We start from the raw sequence: 24,474 nt of genomic DNA, 5'->3' as shown, positions 1-24,474 counted from the left end.
GGCAACTCGCTCCACTTTGGCATTAGCTTGAATCACTTCAAGCACAAGAAACTTAATCTTGGAGTAGGTCTCGGTTAGTTCTCCATTTAGCGCCTCAATTTCACACTTCGTTTCCTTGTACCTTACAAGTATGCTCTTGTAGTCTTGTTCAGCTTTCTTCATTTTTCTGATGGCTACCTTAGCTACTCTTGCATACTCTCCAGTTTTATCAAGAAGAGAATTATAAGATTTTTGCAATTCCTTGGTTCCTTTATCTTCATCATCGAATTCTTCCCCAATTCCTATAGACTCTACTTCGGTGTGCTCGCCAAGTTCTTCCACATGAAGGCTCAAATCTTCCGATGAGTCCACGGGTGCAATGGTCATAAATGCAGATTAATTTCCTTCTCTATCACAGCTTTCTTCCGAATCAAAATTTGAACCATCTGACTCACTAAGGGTAGCTACAAAGACTTTACCATTTGCCTTCAAATAGGTGGGGCATTCTTTCTTCACATGCCCATGCCCTTTGCACTCAAAACATGTGACCTTTTCAAACAGTGAGGAATCTCTTGAATCCTTCTTCTTGAGGTCTTTATTGTCCTTCTTGAAATTTGAGAATTTTCCCTTCTCAAAAGACTTTCCATCTCTCTTGAATTTAAGGAACTTACGAAAGTTCTTGGCAAGGTATGCCACATCCTTTTCAACCTCATCCTCATTCGAGGAGTCTTGAGCTTCCAATCTCTCATTCACTGTCTTGAGAGCAAGAGATTTGCTCTTCCTTTGAGATGGTAGAGATAGCTCATAAATTTGAAGAGAACTGATGAGTTCTTGAATTTTAATCTCATCAAGGTCTTTGCTCTCTTCAATGGCAGTTTGCATGGAAACTCTCCGGCAATGAGCATAGAAGCTTCCTCACAATCTTGGAGTCCTCCATCTTTTCTCCCAAGTTGAATTTCCCAATCTCCACTTCATTTAGCTTCCCATAGAATGAGTCAAATGTCTCGTCTTCACTCATCTTCAGCTCCTCAAAGCATGTGGTAAGCATTTGCAACTTGGTGTCCTTCACCTTTTTGGTGCCTTCACAGGTTGTCTCCAAGATTTGCCATGCCTCCTTGGCAATTCTGACATGAGAGATCCTGTGAAATCCATCAGGGGAAACACCACAGAAAATAGCATTTAAAGTCTTGCTATTAGAATTAGTTGCCGCAAGAGCTGCCTTATCCCATGTGGATTTGGCGGCCTCCAGCCTAGTCCATCCTATCTCAACAGTGTCTCAAACACTATCATCAATAGAACATAGAAATGCCCTTATACGAACTTTCCGAAAAGCGTAATTGCTCCCATCAAAGTATGGAGGAGCATTAAGCGATTGAGATCGATCCATCTCAATAAGGGTCTAGGATCACACTTAGGTAATGAAACCACAGCAAATGTACCTGCTCTAATACCAATTGAAAGCCCAAAAATGTGTGAAAACACAAGAGCTATTTAGACCCCTAAATTAAAATTTATGGCTTGGTTGATTTTACTCTAACTTAAACTAAATGCGAAATAGAGTAAATGCAAACGGATAAACAATATAACTACTCTAAGCCATATTAATCAAATCACAACAGTAAAATGAAAGCTAAAAGAGTAGGGAAGAAGGATGCAAACACAAAATAACACGCCGATGTGTTATCGAGGAGGAAACTGAAGAACTCGGCAAAAAAACCTTCCCACCACCATCCAAGCAGTAAATTGATCTACTGGAGAATAAGTTGGAGCACACAAATAACAAAAGACCTTCCAAGCCTAGTCTACCCCATGTACTCGAGCCCTCCAAGCCCTTACTACCAACTGACTTCGCCAAGCCTTGTCTTCTTTAGCTCTCCGGATCACGCAATTCAGCCCGATTGCATCCACCAAACAAATGGCTTCTTCCAATGCTTTCCAGCAGCACCAAAACCTCACTTTACACTCAGGATGGGTGTGATAAGTGTTTGGGCTATCAACCTCTCAAGGATTTGGAAATGGAGAGGTAGGAGTTAAGGAAAACCACAATAGATTATGTAGAGAATTGTGGGTATAACAATCTCTCACTCTCAAGGGTAGTGGCTAGGGTTTTCTCTCTGAAAAGCACTCCTTAACATATGTGGGTAATGTGAGTATATATAGTGTGGGTAGGGACAGGGTGTATCAGATATGAAAAATTGGCAAAATAGAATGTTTCACGGGTATCTCGTGGAAAGGCTTTACCCGCAAGACATTCGGGAAAACCAGATGTCACCATCTATCATGACTCTTCACATTCCAGTTACGTGCTGAGCACATTCTTCACTTCGCGGAAAGGCTACTCGCGAGCTACCCGCGAAAACTTCTTTGGTCTTCAATTTTCTTGAGTCTTCACACTCTCTCTCACACACAACCTTTACAATAAAATCCCACATAAAATACAATCAAATTTGGCACGGAATTAAAATCAACACAAAATAGTTGTAAATCACAACTTTACACCCCTAAAATAAGTTTAATGGATTTGATTATTCAGAGTGTTAGGCCTAACCACTTTAGTAAAGAGTTATTAAAGTTTATATTTTATGAAATTTGATTTCATAAATATATGAATAACTTGAAGGATTAAACTGGGTACTCAAGGATCAAAAGGTAGTAATTTTCAAAATTATAGTTATATATTATGACTTTGTATTACTATGAATATTTTCATGAAAGAATTAATTGTTTAGATAGTAAAGTCTTGGGATTTAATTTTATTAATAAAGCCTAGAGTGTAATTATAATTATATAGTAGTATTAAATATAATTAATGGTAACTTTAGGCTTGTTAAGAGTTGACAGATAAGCCAGAAGCCCATTGGAGCTAGAGTTTTATTTGTCCATTTGGTCACATCCCAAGCCACACACTAAAGCCCAATTGGGCTAGCCCAAAAGGCTAACTCAATTGAATAATAAGTTGTTTATTTGATAAAAGTTATTAAATAAAGTAACTACCTTGACGGTTAAATATGAACATACGATTAAAAAGAGATGAAAACAGTTTTCTCTTCAAGTTCTCTTAGACAAGTGCGTACAGAATTGATTGAGAAACCACACATTATGGGCATATGTGGAATTGGGGTGAAGATGGAAAGTCTTCCCCAATTCAATCTTCTTTTGTTTTTGAATTTCAATGCATCAAGGTACACCTTCCTATTCTTTGTTTCTAAAGATTTAGATATTCTATGTTATCTCACATGAATGAAGTAGACCCTTTAAATTCCGTTGGTTATTTTGTATGAGATGCAAAACTGTGTTTTCCAACAATTGGTATCGAGCAAAGTTCAATTTCATGTTTGTGTAACATGTTGAGTGAGTTTTAGAGTCAAAGAAAACAGTTTTCTTGATGTTTTAGTATTCTGCAGTAACGTTTCTGCATAACCTTTCTACATAACATTTTTGTTCAATGGATCCATGTGCTATGATTAATGTATGAGATACATTAATGGTTGCTTCAATAGTTGAGGCCAGGATTTAATTTTTTTTGTTTTGAACCGTGTTTTTAGTGTTTGTAGTAGAGTTGGACTCTGTCTATATATCTCATTGGGTTTAATGATGGAAATCAAGATCAATTGATTGAGAACTTGAACTAGAATTGCATTAAAATTAAGAATTAAAGCTGGAATTACAGAGAAACTGGAGAAACAAGTTTCTGTCCAGGTCTGAAACTGAATTATATTCACATCAAAAACTGATTTTACTCTTACATAGCTAGCCTATTTATAATCTTTAACTATTAGGAAATAAAGTAGCTAATAGTTACATAAGTCAAAGCTGTAATTAATGAGCATACATAGCAGATATGAGAAGTCAAAATAAGGGGCTGCTGGTAGTCCTAAGAGGTCAGAAAGTTTGGCTGGCTGGTTGTCAATCCTTAATGGTAGAGAAGGGGTACATGGCAGATATGAGAAGTCAAAATAAGGGGCTGCTGGCAGTCCTAAGAGGCCAGAAAGGTTGGCTGGCTAGTTGTCAGTCCTAAGGATAGAGGGTGGCTGCATCATTTAAAGAGATAAAACCTGATGGGTATTGAAACTTTGAACAATTTTATTCTCATATCTTTTCGATGAAGTTTATTTTTGTATAGATTACACTTGCTAGAATTGTTGTATTACTTCTCCACAATATGAGCATTTATTATGATGAAATGATATGTACTTGACATCTTTTGAATATCAAGAAAACGCTTCAAATGTTAAGAACAGTTACTAGAAAATTTTGCAAAAAATTTAATTTTGCGAGTCTTGATCGATCGAGAATTCCTTTTGATTAATCAAATGCTCTTTTCGATTGATCGAACAAGAATCGAGAATCGATCAAATCAGGCAGAGACTTTATGATGAATTTATTCACTTCTTCGATCAATCGAGTAAAAGCCTCGACGGATTGAATATATTGAATGTTTTAGAAAATTCCAGAACTTGAATTTTCATAAAGTGCAAGGCTGTGTGTGATGAGATTACACATAATTCTAAATAAAAACATTTTTCTTTTAAAAATTCTAGTGGGAGAGAGATTCAAGGGTTGAATCTCACAACCTCCTTTGTCGGTTTATAGTAGTGAGATTAGGCACCTCGCCTTGGTGTATATGCCTTGCTCCCTATGGAGAGTGTTTAATTCATGGTACAAGAGATCAAACTTCTTAATGATGGATGATATGTCTTTTTACATTAAGAACGACCACGCTACGATGGAGTTACTTGGTGACTCACATAGAGTCTAGGTAATGGCATACATTAGAGTAAGTTTAATGTTAACCTCCCTACTGAGCTATGTCATTATTACTTATAGGCTAAAAGGAAAGCAACATATTATTAGTGTTTGGTAAGAGTTATCAAGATAGCACTAGTAATGAGAATAGTTCTAAATCAATCATAATATTTATTATTTACTTGCTACCAAGGAATTTTAAATATGGGATTGAGTTGTCATTGCATATTTATTATGGTTTTGTTAAGGTTCCATACTATGTGCTCATATGCTAAATTGATAATGTCTTGTTTACTTATTGTATTCATGTTTATTATTTTCAGATTTAATCATGACATCTTTTAGCCCACTTGTTTCTATTCTTAACCAAAACAAGCTGACTGGTTCTAACTATGTTGACTAGAAAAGAAATTTAGACATTGTTCTTGTTGCTGAAGAGCACAAATTTGTGCTTAGTGAACCATGTACAAACTTTCCTGCATTAGGTGCTCCTTCTAAGGAGAGGCAGCGATATGATCGTTAGCAGAAATCTAATGAGATGGCTAAATGTTATATCCTAGCATCTATTTCAACTGTTCTACAGCATCAAATGCAGGATGTGGAACCAGCTTCAGACATAATGTTAAGTCCAAAGGAGATGTTTGGTGAGCAAGACCGTTCTGCTAGGCAAGATACTATGAGGATTCTTCTGAATACCAAGATGGTTCAAGGGACTCCAATTAGAGAGCATTGTCTTAAGATGATCTCTTACCTAAATACATTGGAGGTTTTAGGTGCTGACATTGATAGAGAATCCCAAGTGGATATGATACTCCAATCACTGCCAGAATCGTTCAAAGAATTCAGACTTAATTATAATATGAATAAAAAGATTTATATTTTTTCTGAATTGATGAATGAATTAGTGGTAGTGGAAGGCATCCTTGTAAAGCCAATGTTGATACTAATATGGCTAAAGCATCTTCTTCTAAGCCTAAGTCGAAAGGCAAGGGTGGTAGGAAGAAGAAGGACTTCACCAAACAAGAAAGTAAACAAGTTGCCTTAGGAGTTTCCAATAAGGGAAAGAAGAAAACAAGGGGCAACACAAAAGGAAAATGCTTCCATTGTGGTGAGAAACGTCATTGGAAGAGGAACTGTCCAAAATTCTTAGCTGCCAAGAACAAAGGTATGATCAGATCATTCCTTCTTGAAACTTGTTTAGTACAAAATCTCACAGATTCCTAGTGTGTGGATTGAGGATGTACTAATCATATCTACAATGTTTTGCAGGGGTTCTAGGAGACCAGAAGGTTGAATGAATGGAAAATGTTCCTTACTTTGGCTGATGGGAGAAAAATTCCAGTTGCATTTGGAGTGTTTAATTTATTCTTTGGTTCTAGGTTTTTAATATTAGAAGACTGTTTATATGTACCTAATGTTAATAGGATTTTGATTTCTGCAACTTATTTAGGTAGTTATGGATATTGTGTTATCTTGAAAGACAATGTTGTAATTAAGTATGATAAAGTGTTTATCTGTTCTAGCAATATTGTAGATGGTCTTTATATTATAACTCCTGATAAGCACGAATTGTAAAATTCTAAATTAGTTTAAAGGGCTGGATGGGTCAAGTATGGCCTCTAAAAACATGCGATAATCTGTTTTCTCACATGTAAAATCATTAAAGAGAAAGTTTCCTTCTGCTAGTGAAGCATATATTTGGCATTTGCATTTGGGTCATATTAATTCAAACAGGATCCGAAGACTGGTGAAAGATGGGCTTATAGAACCATTAGATTTTAAGGAATTCCTAGTCTGTGAATCCTGCTTGGAAGGTAAGATGACAAAAAGACTTTTTAATGCAAAAGCAAATAGAGCTAATGATTTGCTAGAACTAGTGCATTCAGATATATGTGATCCTATGTCAACCCAAGCTAAAGGAGGCTATGAGTATTTCATTACTTTCACTGATGATTACTCTAGATTTGGTTGTGTACCTAATGAAACGGAGGTCTGAAACCTTTGAAAAGTTTAAAGAGTTTAGGGCTGAAGTGGAAAATCAATTGGGTAAATGCATAAAGGTCATTCGATCTGATCGTGGTGGCGAATACCTTCTTATGAATTTCAAGGATTACTTAACTAAAAATGGGATTATATCCCAATTGACTCCACCTGGAACTCCCCAACAAAATGGAGTAGAAAAAAGAAGGAATAGAACTCTTTTTGAAATGGTAAGGTCCATGATGAGTTATTCAACTTTGCCTATTTCTTTCTGGGGGTATGCCTTAGGTACAGTAATGCACATTCTAAACTTAGTTCCACCAAAATCTATTCCCAAAACACCTATGGAATTGTGGAGTAGGCGTAAGCCTAGTATGAAAAAGCTTCACATTTGGGGTTGTCCAACACACGTGCTAACTTCTGCTGCTTGTTTTGTACGAGATACAAAACCGAGTTTTCCAACAAAAAGGAATTTAATGTACATGTATAGTTGTTCCATCCAAAGCAAGCACATGTGAAAAGGAATTTAATGTACAGAGAGAGAAATTCCTAATGTGTCATTAGGATCAGTGATCTTGTCATTGCTATTCCAGTTCTTGTTCTACCATCCATTCCAAAAGCTAGGCTAGATAGTGAAAAAATTCATCTCTCCTTTGTCTTAGGTCCTTGAAACAAAATAATAGGGTCTTCACCTGCTAATAACTGTTCAAAACCTTCTCTTGATTCAGCAATTGTGGTACCCAAACCTAGTGGTACCTCGTGTGTAGGGATTGGGCTCCTAATTTATTTGTTAGTGGGTATCACTAAACTCCTACCATGGTAAGCTTCAAATGTTGCCTTGACAACCCAACCGTGTAACCCTTGTACCTCTCGTGCTTAATTCCCTCTCTCCCTGGTATTTATCCTCTCCCTTTCGCTCCTGTTTCTCACACCCCAATTTTTACCAACCACCCCCTCTCTTGAAGATCATCCCTCCGCTTTTATAGTCTCCTCTTAGTGGGGACCCAAATGATTACCTTTCCATCTTTTCTCATGTAGCCCCCACTTTTGCCCAAAATCCCTAGTAAATTGGTCAATTCTGAGAACTCTCTTGAAACTTGTACCTGACGCCAAATAGCATTCTGCAGCGGATTCCCCTAAGGCACTAACAACGTTCGGGGACCAAACCGAATATTGACTATTACCCCTTCGGTCATCCCCAGCCTACTCGTTGATACTGGGCCGAGCCCAATCCAATAACAGTAGGCCACCTCCGAGCACCGATCCTATGTCTTTATACTATTGCTACTGGGTTAGGCCCATCCTAACAACAATAGGCCAATACCGGTCACTGATCCCATGTCCCTACAGCAACCTATTAGTTGCTCTTTGTATCAAAGAGATGAGAAATGCCCCTAAGAAGAGTGAAATTCATCTTTTGTTCTTAAATTTCTTTCAAATATGAGGTGACATTCTAAAACTTTCAACACATACTTTATGAACATTTTAGTCTGTCTCAACATTTGTAACTTGACATTAACAAGGATCTGGATGCTCAAAACACCTTGGTTTTTTGTAATTTGTTCCCTAAACCTAATCTTCCTTGCTCTATCATGCATGCCATACTTGATACTAAGTTAGATCATGTTTTGCTATGGATAACATAAATCATGAAATTCAATGGCCTTGAAACATATATACATTGCTTCAAATGTGAAAGAAGGATTCTTTTTTTTTTTTTTTTGGCTAATTGTATATAAGAGGAATCAAGTCCTAGAAAACAAACACAAAGGAGGTTGTGTGCCAACAAGCCAAAAGGCTAGTTATGCCAAGAAGCATGACAACAAAAAATGAAAAATGGGGGCGGAAGGTAATATCTAACTAAGCGAACCTTAGTATTAAAATAGCTCATTGGTATAAACCTCTCCAAAAATAATTGGTGCGGACACCACACTATAGCACATCTGTGGAGATTATCTTTATCATTTGTGTTATCTTTACTTAGGTTTATCTTTAACATTTGATTAGTATTTGAGATTGTTTAGGATTATTGGATTAGTATTTGAGATGGTTTATAATTTGTATTAAGAGAGTTTATCTTTATCATTGTGATTCTTGGAAGTTGTATATAAAGTTACAGATGATCCTTAGATGGGAAGCCTAACTTTGGTATCAGAGCAAAAACCGTTCGTCCAATTTTCATCAACCCAAAACCAAATCTTCTGACATTCATCTTACCAATGCTAACCCAACCCAAATCAACCGTCAGAAAACAAACCAACCAGATATGACATTATTCAGGTTCTTACCCCATGCGATCCTAAACAGACCAGAACCAGTCCGTACTATATACCCACTTTACCCGCGTGAATTTTTCATCCCAAAAAAAATTCCCAGCAACCAACAGAAAATCCCACTACTCCTCCCAAGCATGTGACTCCAATCCATGCCCGACTCTAGAACCATCATTCCAACAACAATAGAGAAAAAAATAATAATAATAAATCAGATTCGTGACAACCAAAACCCCAATCCATCAGATCAGGAACGAAAGCGCCTGAAAGTAAACAAGAAGCTGCCGATTTCACTACAGGAACAACGCCGTCGAGATCCACCATCGTCGACACTCTGCCATCATTGATCTCGCCATGCCGCTTCACAAAACATGAGATTCCACCGCTGCAATCTAACTTGCGAGCTCTGATCTCCACCTTCAAGTGCTGCAAACAATGAACGCCAATGAGCCCATGCCACCTCCCCACCGATGACCCAAGCGAAGCTTCGTGACTGTTCTGAAGTTTCTTCTCTCTTTTTAGTTTCCTTTGGTTCTAGTATTCTTTAGGGTCAGTTTGGGAGTTTATAAAGGAATGGAATGGAATGATCATTAAAGGAATGGAATGAAATGGAATAGAATGGATTTAGTAGGGAAAGGAATGGAATGGAATGGAATGGAATGGAATGGAATGAAATGTGATTTAAAAATCTTGTTTGGATGTTATAAAATAAAGGAATGGAATGAAATGGAAAGTAAGTAACACCGTTTGGGAGTGACATTGGAAGGAATGGAGTGGAATCATTTTATAATAACATTACTATTATACCCCTCATTTTAAAGAACATAAAAAATAATCAATGAGAACTTATAATTGCTTTGAAATGCTTAGTGTTTAGTGGATGCTGTGAAACTAGTTAGCCACAATTGGGTCTGTGTTAGATTATTGAATTACAATATTGTTTTGTCAAGGTGAATAGATTGTATCACTCTAATCAATAATTTAACAGATGAAGATAATGGCATGAAAAATTAACAATAGTACAATTTCTTTATTTCAATTTGCAAATTTTTTTTAGGGTCTGCTAGTTTTAGATTGGATCTTTTTTGGCTGGTATGCTTTACAATGGATTTGATAATTTAATACATCTCCATCTCCCAATTTCATTAAGGAAAAAAAAAAATTATTGTAGCTAAAAAACAAGTTATGTATATTTCTATGTTGTAAAGCAATTCACGCATCACATATTTATTCTCAACAAAATAAATATTGTCTAACAATGCAAATAAATATCTTTAAAAAAAAAAAAACTCCGGTAATGAGTCATGCCAAAACAAAACAAAATAACATAATCCATTCCAAAACTAAGGTTGGCCAAAAAGTCCCACACTTTTTTAATTTTTAGGCCTAGACATCAGTGTAAATAAGACACATTTGCGCTCATGATCTGGGCAACCAAAGAACATCTCTTTATAAGTTGGATTTTCCATCAAAAATATGTAGGCCTCAAGCATAAAAAAATTTATATTAAAAATAATCTACTCCAACTTATTAAAGTTCTAAACTACTATTATTTTAATTAAAATACTTTTCATTTTATTTTCTTCTCATTTTAAATTTTTTTTACTCTTGTTTTTTTCTTAACCACACACATGTCCTTGTACACTAGCTTTAACATCTTAATAAGTTGTAAACAAATGCATAAAATATATTATGTATATATTTTGTTTAGACAGAAAGGGAATTGACGTTGATAAATTATAACATAGATTGATGGATAGAAAAGGGAACTATCTTGGTCTGATATTGGTTTTGTTATTTGCATTGCAAGAATTCTGTTGTGATTTCATGAATAAATAGTGGGCAATAAATTTGTTTGAATTATTTTTGGCTAAGAATATATTCAATGAAATGCCTTGATTTGAATTTGGGCAGAGTCATGTTACTCGGTCCTAGGCTGAATCATTTTCATGTTCAGCATTAATAGTAAAAAAATAAATTTCTATGCTAACTCAGTGTATGATTTTCTGCAACAGTGCATTACTTTCTAGTTTCTTCTCATTTAAATTTTTTTTTACTCTTGTTTTTTTCTTAACCACACACCTGTCTTTTGTCTAAACTTGTACACTAGCTTTTGTAGACATTTCCTCTTAACCATACATGTGGTGAAGCCTTGGAGCTATTAACTAATTGGATGGTTGACTTAAAACTGCAAGTGTACGTAACACACCACTTGCTTCGTAAATAACAGAAGAATCAAATAGGAAACAGAGTAAAAAGCAAATTTGAGTTCTCTAGCGGTTCTCGGTTTCAAATTCACAGCAGTTCAACAGTAGTTTTCCAGCAATTCTCACTTTTAAATTTCTAAATACAATTTTTTTTTTTAGCTGTACAAGTAACAGCAGTTTTCGTTTCTTTTCACTTTCAAGGTTTTTTCGTTTCTTTTCACTTTCAAGGTTTTTAGTTGTACAGAATGTAGTTTGGTTTTTAGGTGTACAAAAACACTATATATCACTCTCATGAATCACTAGCAAACAGTTCATAAAAATTAAAAAAAAAAAAAAAAAAAAAAAGACTAGCAAACAACCGAAAAGAAAAAGAAAAGATAGACATACTTGGTTTGAGCAATATCTGAAAATTGCAGCAGACAAAAAAAAAAAAAAAAAAAGACCAGCTACAGTAGCTTCACTTTGTAGAGGACGGACAATATTGTGCAAGAATTATAGTTTTATTTTTCTTACGGCTGAATGAGAAAAAAAAGGCTGATATTAAAGGGGTATTTTAGGGATTTTAACAAAAATTTCATTAAACCTAAATTCATTCCCTCCCATTCCTCCCAATTTTGAAGGGAACAAAAATTTGAGGTTTTGAGGGAAAAGGGAGGAATGAGCATTCCCTCCTAACCATTCCATTCCCTCCCACTTAAACTCCCAAACAAGGGAATGGACATTCCATTCCCTCCGTTAAAACTCTCAAACAAGAGGAGGGAAGAATATTCTAAAAATATTCCTTTTATTCCATTCTATTCCATTTCATTCCCTCCTCCCAAACGGAGCCTTAGTTTCAGTTTGTAGTTTTTGTTCTCAGCAGTTTAACTTGTAGTCATTTCCTTATGTGTTTAAAAATAATAATAAAAAACTAGCCTCATCACATGCACTTTAGCACGTATGATAAGGCTTCTTTTTTAATGGTCCTAATTTGTATTAAAAAAAACTTGTGTTTTTATTTTATATATATATAATTTTTATTTTGAGAATCTAATTTATAGGTGGAACAAATTAATTGCAAATTAATATGAGAGTGGCCCTATTTTTTAGGCCATAATTTAGAGGGAATTAGAGTTGTATTTTTACAAGATTGTTCTTAGGTTTTATCTCTACTTAAACATAGGGATTGTGGGGCCCAAATAATTTATGGGCCGGGCCCATTTACCCGTGAGGAGGCCAGAGGCCCAAGCCGAGGAAGGCTATGGCCCAAGCTCGGCAGGATAGCCATGGGATTTAGCCGAGGACAGTTCAGTCCTCGGCAGACCCAAAGTCCCACCAGAAAGAGGGGTAAAAACGGTATAGGACTAAAACTAGGAAGAAAAATCTAAAATATCCAGGGAACGCTGCCCTTACTGCCATTTAATACTCTGAACCTGACAGAGCCGTATTCTTTGGCTTTTACAACCACCCCCAACGACTTTGGGTATGGGCTGATGGGACAAGTATCAGTCTTGGAAAGGTTGACCCTATACGTGGACGAAGGACAATGAACGCAGACAGATATAAAAGGAAAGATAAGTAACCTAGACAAGGGGCTGGGAAAAATGGCCAAAAACCAGAGCCTCCTAGCCCACCTCCAGGAGAAAGATTCCAGGGGTGAAGAAAACTTAACCACGCATGACCACCACGAAAAACCCACCACCTGGTGACTAAGGCCTAGCCTTTCAAACCCACGCTCTCCAAATGATATTGTTTGGGCCTTTTTACGTGCGAACCCAACACTGCTACGGTTCGTTACGAATCGTGTCCTTACAATTGGCGCCGTCTGTGGGAAAGGCTTGTGTGCTGGCATAGGCGGTGGGTCGAGAGAGTTCCCTTGTCATTTTTGACAACTGGTTATAGAGTTTTAGAGTAAAGTTCCGCTAGGGGCTATGCTTCTTGACTAGGGGCTACGCTTGGTAGCGTTAATCGCACGGATAGTTCTAGGGGCTTGGCCGAGGAGCTAACTCCCCTAAAGCCAAGGTCCAGCGCCAAAGGAAACTAGGTTTTGGACAGAACCAAGGCATTGCATGGTCCTCGGACTCAAACCTATGGGGAAACCAACTACTTGGATGAGGAAAACTAGGTTTTGGACAGAACCAAGGCATTGCATGGTCCTCGGACTCAAGCCTATGGGGAAACCAACTACTTGGATGAGGAAAACTAGGTTTTGGACAGAACCAAGGCATTGCATGGTCCTCGGACTCAAGCCTATGGGGAAACCAACTACTTGGATGAGGAAAACTAGGTTTTGGATAGAACCAAGGCATTGACTCAAGCCTATGGTGAAACCAACTACTTGGACAACCAATTTCTTGGATGAGAAGAAGATTGAGTTTTTGTAAGGTTGGCTACTTAATAACAATTCTAAGTTGCTCAGTCCTCGGCTCAAAAACTGTAAAAGGTTAATGCCAGTAGGAGTGTTAAGAAAATGTTGAAACGCGTCACTATTTAGTAGCCTAGGGGGGCTGTTCAGTTTGCGGGTGATATGTCCTCGGATGGTTACTTCCTACACTGCATCGTGCATTGAGCTATCATCTCGGCCAATTTTGGGGTAAGTATTGTTTTTTACAGGTCGGCATTGTTGTGCCAAACAACTCTATTAAGGTTATGGTGATATCTTTTTCTTAGCAAGCATTTTGGCCCTAAGTGTCATTGATTCAAATGCTATATTACTATGCCGAACAGCACTTATCAATACATAATAGCGCCTTTCTCTTGGATAAGGGATTATGGCCCCAAGTATTGTACTCTAAGGTTGGCGGTATGGTGCCAGACCGACTCAGTAGACCCATCATAATGTCCTTTCTTTCCCTGCCTAATGGGAGTTTCAGCCCTAAGTATCTTTTGTTTGATTCAATATTATTAAGCCGGATTGTTTTTATAAGCGTAGAGCAAGATCTTTCTATTAACTGGGACTTTGTTCCTAGACGTCGGCCACAGTTTAAAAAAAAATCTTTTCATTCACAAGATTGTATGTCTATTCATTGCTTTATCATTCCGGAAATATAGAGATAGAGTATGTGAAATAAAGTGATAACAATTTTCATTAATACAAAGATGTATTACAACGTACAAAGAGGGGATTAAACAAGCCTATACAAAAGATAGATTGCCAAAACAATAAAAAAAAAAAAATACATTAAATAAACGGTCAGGTCTCTTTTTAAACTCGTCTCCGAAATCCTTCTAAACTCTGCCTCAGTAGCGCCCATATCGAGAGAAGGACCTTCTTCAGAAGAAGATGGAGGAGATGAATGAAGAAGATGGAGGAGATGAATGAAAAGAAGGAGGAGAAGAAGAGAGAAGAGATGAAAAGAAAGAAAAATGAGCAAAAGAGGGAGAAGGAAAAGCACTAGGATGGATCTGGTGGTGGAAAGAAGAAGAAAGAGAGGCAAAAGGAGACACCAGTGAACGAAGAGAGGAAGAAGCAGGGGCACTTGGTCCCTGCCTCAGTCCTGACTTCTAGCACACTAGTGCCATATTAGGTATGCTCATGAGAGAGCGGTTGGTACTGATAATAGGTGTCCTCGACTCAGTCACGCCGGAAGTTTGACGTGATGAGTCCCTGCTTCGGATTTTGGCTGAAAGAAAGGTGAGGTTGATTTTGAGTCTTCGCCATCCCTGCCCTGACCGAGCCATTATGAGCTTTATTGATACGTGGCGTTTACGGGAGGGGTATGGCTCCTTCATGACTCGTTGTTATGGTAAAGCGTATCACGATTTAGTGTATAAACTAGTGGGTAAAATAAACTCTAGGGGAGGCCAAGTATTTCAAATCTCAGAAGGATGAGAAGGGACTCTTTACAAAAAACAATAACCTCCTACCTTCCCTCTTATACGGAGGGTGGAGCGGGAGGCATTTAATAGGTTCAGATCTCCAAAGGAATCTGCAAACACAAATATGCCGGTTCCACTTCTCCACCTCATCAAAGCAAACCGTCGAATTAAAGTAGTCTCGTAAATAGAGGTCATTAAAAGCGCGTTTCGGATAACCTAACGGCAAGAACGCATCAGGAGTAAAATTAAAAAACTGTCTCGTAGACCGGTGCGTTTCCTAGGCAAATGGAGACCCGCCAGCATTAGTGAAAGGCCGAATTGAATGAGCCATAATAAAAGCTCGGTATTACTAAAACCCCCATTTCCAACTAAGAAGTTGGATAGCAGGGTTTTGAGGGGCTATTGTGGGGCCCAAATAATTTATGGGCCGGGCCCATTTACCCGTGAGGAGGCTAGAGGCCCAAGCCGAGGAAGGCTATGGCCCAAACTCGGCAGGATAGCCATGGGATTCAGCCGAAGACAGTTCAGTCCTCGGCAGACCCAAAGTCCCACCAGAAAGAGGGATAAAAACAGTATAGGACTAAAATTAGGAAGAAAAATCTAAAATATCCAGGGAACGCTGCCCTTACTGCCATTTAATACTCTGAACCTGACAGAGCCGTATTCTTTGACTTTTACAACCACCCCCAACGACTTTGGGTATGGGCTGATGGGACAAGTATCAGTCTTGGAAAGGTTGACCCTATACGTGGACGAAGGACAATGAACGCAGGCAGATATAAAAGGAAAGATAAGTAACCTAGACAAGGGGCTGGGAAAAATGGCCAAAAACCAGAGCCTCCCAGCCCACCTCCAGGAGAAAGATTCCAGGGGTGAAGAAAACTTAACCACGCATGACCACCACGAAAAACCCACCACCTGGTGACTAAAGCCTAGCCTTTCAAACCCACGCTCTCCAAATGATATTGTTTGGGCCTTTTTACGTGCGAACCCAACACTGCTACGGTTCGTTACGAATCGTGTCCTTACAGGGATATAAGAGAATTTTTTGGGGGAATTTAGTGTCATAATTTTCCATTCATTTGTGGAAATCAAGGCATTGCTTAAAAACATCAATTATGTTTCATGGAAATGAATGTTCAAAATATAATCCTCTTTTAACAAAATATCACCATATCAAATATAACAATTCATGTACATGAAATGAAAAAAAAAATTAATGTAAAGCATATGGGAAATTCCATAATGAAAATTAAATTTCCTACCAGCCAACATCATGAAAGGAAAACTCAACCAATTAAAGGAAATATAAAATGTGAAATAATAAGTTCAAAGAATGTTGAAAATACAAAATAAATCTGTGAAAAACAAGTCTTCAACCTTAAAAATTATAAAAGCATCAATGTATATAAAAATTAGCCCATTTTCATCGTACCTTTGAACCATTTGCACTCAACCGATCAAAGGCAATGTCAATAATCTATGAATGCAAGAAAATATTTGTGAGGCCAACATTCTTGACACATATTCATGCACACTCACAAAAACATTTCTCCATTTGTGACTTAAAAGCATAATGTGTCCAGCCTTTTGAATAGCATTAAAACCTTAAAATTTGAATTTAAAAGGTTTTTAAATAGAATACTCCAAACCTGTTACTGGGCTCCTGATATAAGAATCTGGGTTGTAATAGTGTTCTTGTGCGCAAACAAAGTACCAAAAAAAAAATATCTATAATTTAAAAAAAAAAAAAATTATTTTTTATATAGAATACCTACTGACTTTGATTTGGTAAGCAATATTCTTCAAGGGGTTCAATTTTGAAAGTTAATCAAGATGATGCATCTAGGAGGACTCTGCCATGTACAGTAGCATGTCGTAGTGGTCAAGTTTTGGGATTGGCTTGTAGTTATAAACAAAACAAACGTGTGGAATTGGGAGAGTACACTATCCATTGAATTCGTGTTTCTGTCGAGAGGGTGGGCTCTTTTTTTGGGGCTTTTTTGTTTCTAGCAGTTAAGATAGTAATTGACAGTTATCTTAAATTGAACATCCTGAATAATTGGTAGTTTTCTTTTTGGAAAACTAAAATTTAGGAATATAGTGTCCGTTTGGATTGGGCTTATCGTGCATCTGCATTTTGAGTTTCACGTTTCCTTCTTTTTTCTTTTTTTTTTCAATGCATATGAACAGTAACTGCACTGTTTATGCACATGGATTCACTGCACAGGAGACAAAGTGCATTGTTCATGCACTGTTCATGGGACCCACAACCACTTTATTCAAAAAAAAAAAATGGATCTCACAGCACTATTCACACATTTAAAAATTATTTTGCTAAAGTATTTTCAGTTTTCAGCAAAATAAGCTGTATCCAAACGGACCCATAGTTAGCAATTTTTTTTTACATATTTATTATTTCAGCTACATGACCCGTTGTCTAGTGAGGCCTAAGTCACTATGTCAGCCCAATTAAGGTGTTGACTTTCTTATCTAATGAATTAAGTTGCACTTTCAAATTGATATCATGACCTATTGTCTAGTGAGGCCCAAATCACTAAGTTAGCCCAATCAAGGTGTGGACTTTCCTATCTACTGAATTAATGCTATATTTGGAAGTTTGGAGGGAGAGGAGAGTAGAGGAGAATGGTTATCCTCCACCTTATTTGGATATTTTTAAAATTAAGTAAAGGGGAGAGAAATAATTAGCCTTTTCATAGTTTATAAATGGTAAAGGTAAATTTGATAATTCATTTGGTCAAATATTTCTACGCTCTACTCTCCCTCCAAATCTCTCTAATTTGGGGAAATTAAAAATGAGGGGTTAGAAGTAACTTACTCTCTCTCCCTCTACTCTACTTCTCTCTATCCAAACAAGCTATAAGTTGCACTTTCAAATTAATATCAATATGTCTCTTATGTGCCTCAACTTTACCTTCAGTAACATGCGACTGCCTTTGTTCTACTACTTTCACATGACTTTGCTAGTTTATTTTCTTTCAACCTTTTATTTTAGAAATAAAAAATAATAATTTTAAAAAAATCCTTTAAGGTAATTAAATCTCAATATTAGTAGTTTGAACTAGCCTAATCACATTGTGACACATAGGTCCATTTTAATTTAATTCTTGTTGAAGCTAGTATTGCTTGAATGCAACAACTTGTGGAATTCATGACTTTTCTTCACACATAATTTGAGTATTATCCTTAATATCCACTTGCTAGAATTACTTTGTTGATCTCTGTTGCATGCATTTGCATAGTGGTCATCTAGTAACTAGTTTTGAAGATAGGTCTAATTCCAAATCACAATCTAGTTTTGAATCCCAGTCTAGCCCCCAATCCCGCTTGAACATGGATCCTCCTACCCAAGATGAATTGAGAAAAACCCTTGAAGAAATTAATGTCCGTCTAGGTCGCTTAGAAGACGGGTATGAAGAGGATAATGCCTATAATGGAAGAAATAATAATTATAGACAAGGTCCTTTTAATAGGCAAGACTATAGAAACAATGAAGACAAGTCAGCTAAGCATATCAAAGTAGAGGCCCTACCTTTCATGGTGTTAGGAACCCTCAAGTCTACAATGATAGGGTGCAAGAGATGGAGCATTTTTTTGAGTGGTATAAATTGTCTAAGGATAGAAAGTTTAGATTTGCCAAAATGAAACTTGTGGAAAGAGAGCAAAACTCCATTGGGATAGTGTTGTAAATCACCTTCTTAAGACCTTCCAACCACCTATAACTCTTTGAGAAGAAATGAAGGCAAAGCTCAATGAAAAGTACTTCCCCATGTCTCATTAAGGCAAATTGTTGGATTAATGGCATGATTTGAGTCAAGATAATAGGTCTGCTACTAAGTACATAGAGTAGTTTGAAGAGTACAGGATATGTAGCAATGTGACCGAAGATGTGCCAATTACTTTGAGTAGGTTTAGGAAAGGTCTCAATTATGATCTTCAAAGAGAAATGGTGGCCTAACAAATCTCAACTCTTGATGATGCTTATACCTTAATGCAAGATTTGGAGTTGGTCCCTAGGTCCCATGGTGGAAGGAGATTTGACAATCATATGTTACCTCACAACAACTTAGAAGGCCCCCAAGGTAGGTATTTTTAAGGAGCACAAAATAGACCTTACCTTAACAATAGGCCCTTGCGCATAGATGACAATCCTCAAGGTAAATACTAACAAGGTCCTCAAAATAGACCCAACCCCAATAATAGGCCCTTGTGCCCAAAAGACAAAGGGAAAGGTCTAGTTAGGGAGACATTCAAGCCCAATTCTAGAATCTAGTGTTTTAAGTGTCAAGGTTTTGGTCATATGGTTGCCCAATGTCCTAATAAGACTTTGTTGATTGAAGGATTGGATGAAAGAGGAAGAAGTTGAAGAAGAAGTCTATGAGCCTAACATTGATGACATTGTAGAAATAGGAGAGGATGTGTCGACCCATTTAGGATGCAATAGAGCCCGACCACTTTTTGATGACCTCAGTAAAGGTAGCCTTGATACTCTGGTAGCGAGTGTTGTTAGGTGTACTTTGGCACAATCCAAAGAAAGTGATGATTGGAAAAGAAATGCTATCTTCCAAACTATTGTCAAGTGTGGAACCAAAGATTGCAAAGTCATAATTAATAGTGGAAGCTACATTAATGCAGTCTCTTCAAAACTTGTCTCTCACTTACGTTTGAAGTTAGTTGCCCATTCTAAACCCTATAAGGTATCTAGGGTAGATGATTCATCTATCACCATCTAGGAAAGGTGTCTTGTTCCTATTCACATCCTTTCATACAAGGCTCAGATTTTGTGTGATGTGATTCCAATGGATGTAGGACACATAATTTTGGGATGACCATGGCTCTATGATTTAGATGTCACTCTTAATGGTCACTCAAACTCATGTTCCTTCATGCACAATGGAAAGATGATTAAAATTAACCCAGTCCAATATAAGTTTACTAGTGCAAGTAAGACTAAAGAAAAGCCCAAAAGCAAAGTATGAACGTCATCAATCCAAAAGAACTTGAAAAAGCTATCAATCAAGGCTCCATCATCTTTGCTTTGATTGTTAAGGAAGCTGCACTAGATAACTTTGAAGAACCAAGAAAAAAAGTAAGATCAATGCTTCAAGAGTTTCAAGATGTTTTCCCTAAGGAGCTCCCAAATCAGTTGCCCTCACGTGTGATATTTAACACGCCATAGATCTTGTCCCAAGAGTAGCACTTCCAAATTTGCCCCAGTATAGAATCATTCATCCTCAACATGATAAGATGGCTAGAAAAGTGGATGAGCTCTTAGAAAAGGGATTTGTGCATGAGAGCTTAAGCCCATGTGCAGTCCTTGCACTTTTGACCCCAAAGAAAGGTGGATCCTGGAGAATGTGAGTGGATGGTCACGCAATCAATAAGATTACTATGAAGTATCGTTTTCCTATCCCTAGGTTAAAAGATATGTTTGATATGATGTCAAGAGCTACATTCTTCTTAAAGATTAATTTGAAAAGTGGATACCATCAGATTAGAATCCGTTTAGGTGATGAATGGAAGACTGCCTTTAAGACAAAGGATGGCCTATGTAAGTGGCTTGTGATGCCATTTGGTTTATTAAATGCTCCTAGTACTTCTATGAGAGTGATGACATAAGTCCTAAGGCCTTTCATGGGTAAATTTGTGGTAGTGTACTTTGATGACATTCTCATTTATAGTAAATCAAAGAAGCAACATTTGGACCACCTCTAACAAGTTTGTTCCACTTTGAGGAAAGAAAACGTGTATGCTAACCACAAGAAATGCTCTTTCTTCACTAATAGTGTCATTTTCTTAGGTTTTGTGATCTCATCCCACAGAAGGTCAAGGCCATAGTGAATTGGCCTGAGCCTAAAGAACATTCATGAGGTTCGCAATTTTCATGGGCTTGCAACTCTCTATCGCCGCTTCATACATGGATTTAGTACAATCATGGCACCAATCATTGATTGCATGAAGCAAGGTGAGTTCCAATGGGTTAAATGCCATTATTAAAGCATTTAAGGAAATCAAGAAGAAGATGATAGAAGCACTAGTGATGCACCTACTAGACTTTGAAAAGGTCTTTGAAGTGGAATGTGATGCATCTAGTATAGACATAGAAGGAGTACTTAGCTAAGATTGGCACTTGATAGCTTACTTTAGTGAGAAATTAAATGAGGCTAAGAAGTATTCAACATATGACAAAGAAATCTATGTTGTGGTACAAGCTTTGAGATATTGGAGCCATTATTTGACACCCCATGAGTTTGTAATTTATTTTGATTGTGATGCCCTCCGCCACACCAATTCCTAAAAAAAATTAAATGCTCGACGTGTTCCTTGGCTTGATTATTTGCAAAGATTTTCTTTTGTTTTGAGACATAAATCTGGTATTGAGAATAAGGTAGCTAACGCTTTGAGTCGTCAAGTCACCTAACTTTCTCAAAAGTCATAAGGTTTGAAAAGTTGAAATGGTAGTATGAATCTTGCCTAGATTTGGGAGAAGTGTACACTACACTAAGGACTGAGCGTCTTCAAGTTGTGGATGATTTTATCCACCAAGATGGCTACTTGTTTAAAGCCAATAAGCTTTGTATCTCCCACATATCATTTAGAGACCTTTTGGTATGGGAAGTGCACGTGGGAGGACTTTCAGGACATTTTGGACGTGATAAGACAATTTAAGAGGTAGAGAGGCAGTTCTATTGGCCAAGTCTTATGAGGGATGTTGCCAAGATAATTAGTCAATTTCAATTGGCTAAGCAATGTAAGCAAAATACTGGTCTTTACACTCCTCTACCAATTCCACATCGTCCTTGGGAGGATATTAGCATGGACTTTGTACTAGGTCTCCCTCGAACCCTTAGGAAGTATGAGTCCATCCTTGTAGTGGTAGATCAGTTCTTTAAGATGGCCCACTTTCTTCCATGCTCTAAGACTTCTGATGCATCCAAGATGGCCAAGATTTTCTTTGATAAGATTGTTAGGTGTATGGGTTACCTAAAAGAATTGTGTCTAATGGGGATGTTAAATTCATGAGCTATTTTTGGAAGACCCTTTGGCACATGATGGGGACAAAGCTGAAATTCTCCACAGCATACCATCCCTAAACTAACGGTCAAATTAAGGTTATGAATAGGAGTCTAGGAAATCTTCTGAGGTGTCTCATAGGTAAGAATGGTATGAGTTGGGAATCTATACTCCCTGTAGCCCAATTTGCATACAATAACTCAGTCAATAGGTCCATAGGTATGAGTCCCTTTGAAGTTGTTCATGGTTATAAGCCTAGGAGATCTTTAGACCTTTTCCCAATGTCCTCACATGATAGGGTTTCTACGTCTGCAATAGAGTTTGCTAGTCACATGCATGAGCTACATAAAGAGATCAACAAACAAATTCATGCTAGTAATCTTAATTATAAAACTCAAGTTGATTTACATCAATGTCATTTAGATTTTCATGTAGGTGATTATGTTATGATCCATATTAGGCCTGAATGGTATCCTTTTGAAACCGCTAAGAAATTGTAGGCCCACAGTGCTAGCCCATTCAAGGTATTAAAGAAACTTGGATCTAATGCTTATGTCATTGATATACCTTCAAATTATGGCATTAGTTCTACTTTTAATATTGCTAATTTACTTGCTTTTAAAGGTCTAGTAGTTAATCCCCATGACCCTTTTGATGATCCTCACTCTTCTTCATTGGCTAACCATATCCCTAGCCCTACATCATCTTTTTTTTCAAAAGGAACATAAAGATATTATTGATGTTATTTTGGATGAGCAATCTCTTTTCATTAGGGATGGAATAGTTCAGCGCTTCTTGGTTCATTGGCGAGGACGACCTGAGTCTGATTGTACATGGATCACCAAAAAGGAGTTGCAATAGCTTGATCCCACTCTTTTGGATGCTTACTTGGATACACTTGCTACCACCTCATCTCTACCTCCTATCATTCGCACTTATGAGCGTTGATGGAGGCACCATGCTGACCCAGTGAGTTTGTGGATTAATGATGGAGGCTCCTTTGATGTCACTTGATCCTTGTGAGCTTTACTCAACGAGCTCGAGGGCTCGAGTTTCTCCCACCTAGGGGAATTGGTGCGAACACCACACTATAGCACATCTGTTGAGATTATCTTTATCATTTGTATTATCTTTACTTGGATCTATCTTTAGCATTTGATTAGTATTTAAGATTGTTTAGGATTATCGGATTAGTATTTGAGATTGTTTAGGATTTGTATTAGGAGAGTTTATCTTTATCATTGTGATTCCTAGAAGCTGTATATAAAGCTCCAGATGATTTCTTTTATATTTAGACTATGATTAATACTATTTAGATTATTTGCAAAGTTTGCATTTCATTTGTTTGGTGGTGAAGCCTAAGGTCTACAGTGGGACTAATCTAGGTGGGAAGCCTAGGTTGTCTACATCAATAATTCTCTTAAATCTTAAATCTTATAAACCTAGCCATATAAGGCTGTTGTGAAAGTAATCCACAACTGAAGTATTTATGGAAGTGTGAGGAAATAGACTTAAATAGAACTAAGAAAATTAAAAATGTCCAAATGGAATAATTGTCTCTGTTACGACATATGTGATTCACTTGTTAGGAACATATGTCACTATTTTATGTAATTGACTAATCCTTTGAACTAACACACTTTACTTGTATTTGGGTAGATCTAGAATGTGTTTAATATTTCAAGAAACTTTGTTTCAAGTTCAAGTGTTAAAGCCATGCAAATCTGTCCAAGATTCAAGTGTGAAAAGTGCTATTCATTAAAGTTCAACAGCTAGCTCGACAGCTAGCATCTATCGAGACCTGTAGAACTGTTCAAGCTCATAGCTTGATAGCAGCTCGACAGATAGGCATCTGTCAAGGTTTATGAAGTTCTGTTTTTCAAGATTGTTTTGACTCCAATCCGTGATTGTATGTTTGAATTTTTTTTTCTCACAACCCTAAACATATAAAAGGATTATTTCAAGGGCCATCAAAGGTGGAACAAGTTGCACAAGTGTTGAGCAAAGTTTGTTCAAGCAAATTATGACCGGAAACAGAATTTGCCCTAGTTCATCTTTCTTGCGTAGAAACTGCTGTGTTTGTGTACCGTAGGGTTTTGTAACTAAGAAGCTTCTCGATCTTCATCGTGTGATGAACTGAAGAACTTTACAGCCAACAACTTTCTTTAGTTGGTGATTGAAGTTATGTACTGGGATCTGCACAATTGGTTAGTCACGTACTAGGAGTCATGCATTACAAGGAGAGATTGTCACTACAGAATAAGTCCAATTGGGTATTGGGGTAAGGGTTCAACTGTAGGTTAGTATAAGGTATTGGGATTCCTTTACTTGTAACTACTTGTTTTTATAATAGTGGATTCTCAGGAGTGGTGACCTAAAATCACCCGGTAGAGTTTTTGCCGTGTTGGTTTTACCCATTCGTAAACAAATCACTGTGTCAATTTATTTTCCGCTGC

Source organism: Quercus lobata, chromosome 1 (assembly GCF_001633185.2).
Source record: "Quercus lobata isolate SW786 chromosome 1, ValleyOak3.0 Primary Assembly, whole genome shotgun sequence".
Lineage (NCBI taxonomy): Eukaryota > Viridiplantae > Streptophyta > Magnoliopsida > Fagales > Fagaceae > Quercus > Quercus lobata.
The sequence above is the reverse complement of the archived record's forward strand: the minus strand, read 5'-3'. Positions refer to the sequence as shown.